General features: G+C 35.1%; 1 pseudogene; it reads left to right on the forward strand.

Moving 5' to 3' along the window:
* Positions 1 to 1,316, forward strand: part of LOC111815091 — a 14,348-nt pseudogene extending 13,032 nt beyond the window's left edge.
* Positions 1,317 to 5,333: the final 4,017 nt, after the last annotated feature.

The following is a 5,333-nucleotide window of genomic DNA, read 5'->3' on the forward strand; positions in this document are numbered from 1 at the left end:
ACAAATTACCAAAACTGAATCAACAAGATATAACCATTCTCAATAGCCCAATAACAGCCAATGAAATACAAAATGTAATAAAAAGCCTGCCGACAAAGAAAAGTCCAGGTCCGGATGGATACACAGCTGAATTCTACAAGACATTGACAGAAGATGTAGTCCCTATACTTCTCAAACTCTTCAATGTAATTGAAAAGGAAACAGTTCTTTCAAAATCATTCCTGGAGGCAAGTATTATACTGATACCAAAACAAGGGAAAGATACAACTAAAAAAGAGAATTACAGGCCTATCTCCCTCATGAACATAGATGCCAAATCCTCAATAAAATACTAGCAAATAGAATACAGCAAATCATCAAGAAGATCATACACCATGACCAGGTAGGATTCATCCCAGGGATGCAAGGATGGTTCAATATTTGAAAATCTATAAATGTAATACACTTTATTAATAGAGAGAAATCTAAATGCCACATGATCATCTCATTTGATGCAGAAAAGGCTTTTGACAAAGTCCAACAATCATTCATGTTCAAAGTCCTACAGAAAATTGGAATATAAGGCCTCTATTTCAATTTGATAAAAGCCATCTAGAACAACCCAATGGCTAATATAATCCTAAATGAGGGAAAACTGAAATCTTTTACTCTCAGATCTGGTACAAGACAAGGATGTCCTCCCAACTGAGTTATATTAGCACTGTAATATTGAACATGAATTAATAATGAAACAATAAAACTCACAATTATTTTCAACATCAAAAATAAAGTAAGTTCGGTGGGCAGCCATGCCTGGTCAGCTGCTGTGGAGCCTGTGGCAGCGCTGGAGCCATTACAAGTACCACTTCGCTCCCTGGATCGCGCTGAACCTGAGCCACAACCCGAGGTACAATATATCAGAAGTATGAGCTGATCTTTTCCAGTCCATTGGAAACCCATTTATTTTTAGATGCTTAGATGGAACACTCATTGATGGAAATGACAAAGGTATATCAAAAGTTGTGTATAGATCTTGTAGTGGAAGAGATTGGCTTGGCCCTTTAAAAATGAATATTACATGGCTAACCTCAGAAACTCAGAATCCACTGGCTATAGGACGGTATGTTAACAATTGTTCAAATGACAGAGCAGCCAATGTCTGTTACCAGGAATTTGAAGTGCCTGCAGGCTTCCCTGTAGAACTGAAGCAGTATTTTCCAAACATTGCCTACAGCTCTGACAAACAAAGCCCACTTTGGTGTGTTATTCTTGTTGCACTGAGGGACATCAAGCAAGGTGAAGAGCTCTTTTCAAACTACTACACAGTTGTCAGCTGACCTGGTGAATTAGAAATTAGGTCCTCTACTTAGCATATTTCATTAATCATTCTGAGTTTCCCCCTGTAGAATAATTTGGAACTTAGTTGAAATAATAATTTTCTAATATTATAGTTACATTCCAATTTCATGGTAAAAGCGACTTGCTTCATTAGTTTTAAAATTTGTAATGCAATTGCAACATAATTGATTTTCACCTACACCTAGAGAAATACTAGCTTATTAAAAGTACTTGAACTATAAAAAAATAAATTTTTAAAAATAAAATAAGTTCAACTAAATTCAGAAATTTTAAATCTTTAAATATTTATTGCCCACCCATTTCTACTTTGAGAATTCTAATTATATGAATATAAGTTTCTTGATTTTGACACAGAGTGAACTATTATGACTGATTTGTAAATTCTTTTGTCTTCATTTTTATTTTGGACAATTTTTATTGTTATATTTACTTAAACTTGAAAATAATTTATTTACAATGTGCAATCTATTATTAATCTCATGCCATGTATTCATTTCAGAAATATTTCTCTAAAATTGACTCTGTCTACATCTTATATTTTTCACATTTTAATATTTGTCTGCAATTTTTAATATGATATGTAATTATTGATTTTCAATAAAGTTAATGAAAAAAGCATGAGGTATAATAAAAAAATATTATTTCCTTTTTTCAAAGCCAACTTTCACAGACTGGAAAAGTAACTGGAAAAAGACCCCAGTCTTGTTATAAATCTCTATTTGTCAAATTTGCACTTACTCATAAGACCAGTCTGAACACTTAGTTCTCCCATCCCAAAGGATCTGTCAATTTGTCCCAATGCAGAAAAATATCAACTAGTCCTCTTCATACAACAGTTACAAATACAGAAACTGAAAGAGTAAATAAAAATCCCAAAGGTAGGGCCAGTGAGATACTTTAGGGGACTAAGTGCCTGCTTAGGCAAGCACAGAGACCAGGGTTGCGCCCAGCACCACACGCAATGCTGCCCCAACCTCAGGTGCACTGAGCTGGACACAGAGACTGGGTGTGGTGGCACATGCCTATAACCACAGCGCTGGGGAGATTGAAAACAGGAGGATCACTATGAGTTTGAGCTGCATAGTGAGATCCTGTACAAAATACATTTCTCAAAAATCCAAAGGGTAAAATAAACACTGTGAAAGGGAAAGAATTTGTTCAAAGGGAAAGAACAACTGGGAATGCAAAGAAGAAAAGAAAGAAGGAAGGGGAAAATACATATGTATATACACAGGATAGCTTGGATTACTGTACTGCTAATTTCTACTGTTCTGTTGAAAAGAACAGTTAATGTTCAAATTTTTTCTCTTCCTTTTAATTTTATGATCAATTTTGTGTGATTATATCCAGCAATCTGAACAACTAATTTGAAGGCAACAATATCCAATATAACAACCATTGTTGAGTTCCTATTATTCTGTTTTTACTAAAATGCTGTATTGTTTCTAGTATAGCAGAAAACAGACTGTTCAATTCATTTCTTCCCACCAACACATATTAAGCCTCTGTCATATGCTGGTTTTAGACTATTCACTGAGGACATACCAGTAAGTAAAACAAAGTCCGCAGCCTCCTGAACCTGACATTCAGTTTACAAACATTAATGATCCTTATTCTTGGTCACCTACACCACACACAGAAAGAAAATAAGATTCTTCAATATATCACAAAATGAGAAACTGTATAGTCATAGTTAAATGTAAAGTCAGTAGTTCCTTGTCTTTTTCTTCCAAAGTGCTAGTTAAATACCTGACTCATCACTCCCATTCACCGCTGGCTGATATAGCCATTGCTGGCTGGGATTTCTGTTCAATTCCCTGCACATCATCTGTATCTTAATTGTTTTTTCTCTTTCTCAGAAGAGGATAGTGGAATGAAAGAAAATGTTGTTATTATAGGATAACCATGAATCCATAGATAATTATTTACAAACTTCAATAATTTAAGAATGATAACAAATTTCTTGTGACACATCTCACAAGTGAGGTAGGATAATGACACACTATATTCTGATAAAGTTATCACCAGGAATAGTGTATTATAAGATTCCTACCCTAGAGAAAGGAGCAACTTACTACTTTATCGTAACCCACACATCCTGCCATTAATTTATATATTAATGTATTGAGTACCAGTCCAAAAGTGTACTGGGGCTGGGGAGACAGCTCAGTGGTCTAAACACCTGCCTGGCAAGTATAAGGACCTGGGTTTGATCCCTGATACCACATGCTGTGCCACTTATGGAACCCCAGACATGGTATACAGGCCACCAAAACCAGGCATGATGATGCACACCTGTAATCCCAGTGGTGGGGAGTCTGAGACAGAGAATCAGTATGAGTCTAAGATGTGTAGTGATATCCTGTAATAAATAAATAAATAAGATTTTAAAAATTAAAAGTATATGTAGTTTTAAATATAATTTTTTTAATTCTAACATTTGGCACACAGTACTAATGCAAGAGGTCAGGAATGAACCTCAAATTAGGAAAGAAGTAGAGGGAACCAGGAAGCATTAAAAAAATCTCCCTCTAATCTTGAAAGTTTGACTTCATCCAGCCTTATATATTATTCATACCAAGAACAAGCATGACCGCAGTTCTTAATGTCCTCCAAGACTCCATCTTTTATAGTCTACAGCATGTGAAAATCAAAAAAAATCAAGCAAAATGAGAAAAGCAGTGCTTCTATTGAGCTCAAGAAATGTGCCCTCAGCTGTGAACCCTTAGAACCCACTTGAGTTTCCCCCTACGTGAAATAGAATTCACCTCATATCATTCAAATGATCATACTTTAATTTAGGGATTGCTTACAGAAATGTAGGCATAGTTTAGGGAACAAATCAGATGGTGAGAGTATGAAACTCCAATAGTATGAAGATATGAAAATCCCTAGAACCTAAGCTAGGTATTCTAGGAACCCAGTGAAAACCAGAGACTTGGAGGGGGGATTTCCAAATGGAACTGGCTGGAAACAATTCTTACCAGAAACAGGACACCATAGTAGGGAGGAAATCAAACACTTTGACCTGTCTTTCCTGCCACACTTCGATATATTGCCACTGCATTTTACAGGCCAAATTCAACAAAGCAGTCTGGATCATGCAGTTTGCAAAGGTCTGATTTGCAGAGTATAAAATAGGACAAAATTTGGCAAAGGATAGAGATGGTGGTACAAATGAACAAAAAGAGGTGAATTTGACCCATTCTTCTAGCCCTTCTCAAACTGTACCCTTGCTCCCTCTTTGTCCTTCTGCTGACCTTCTGGCTTCTTTGAAGCTGCTCTTTTTCTACAGGACAGCCTTTGCACATTGTAGTGGTTGGTTGACTATGTTAATTTGAGAAGTTTAGAAGCTTAACTAAAATACTCCAATATAGTCCATTAGTCCATAATAGTAGTGGCAATGTCAGAAGTTGACTTGAGCCTTTTACAGCTCAGCCTATTAATATGGCTTTACTTTTTGTATTTCACTTTCATATTTTTCTGCTGGATGGTTAAGACCAAGATGAAGCAAGACCTATACAACAAGAAACGTAACTTTTATATCTGACAAGGTCAGTCAAATCCCCACAAGAATATTTTGCTGAATTCACACATCTATAATATTTAAATGATAATGGAATAGCCTTCTCTGACAACACTAAACAAAAAGAGGGGATACAATTGAAGGACCATTTTGTATCTCTATATTCAAAATGTTAGGATAGATATACATCTACTCTCTCTTAACTCAATGAATAGAAAGATTTGTACTAATAGTCTTTGTGGACAGGATATCATGTCTGCATCTTGTACTATGAATAATCACTAACAAGACAACAATATGCAATGTATTAATTATTGAAACTGTCCTACTAATTGGTTTTGAAACTGTCTCATTGCTATTTGGTTTTTTTTTTACTTTTAAATAAATTGTAAGTCAAAGATATAGTATAAGTCTTAGAACAAAAATTAAGATTAAGCAATATTCAGAAAATTAAATACTAATTAATTAA

The sequence above is a fragment of the Octodon degus genome, unplaced genomic scaffold (genome assembly GCF_000260255.1).
Source record: "Octodon degus isolate 3935 unplaced genomic scaffold, OctDeg1.0 scaffold00011, whole genome shotgun sequence".
In the NCBI taxonomy this organism is placed as follows: domain Eukaryota; kingdom Metazoa; phylum Chordata; class Mammalia; order Rodentia; family Octodontidae; genus Octodon; species Octodon degus.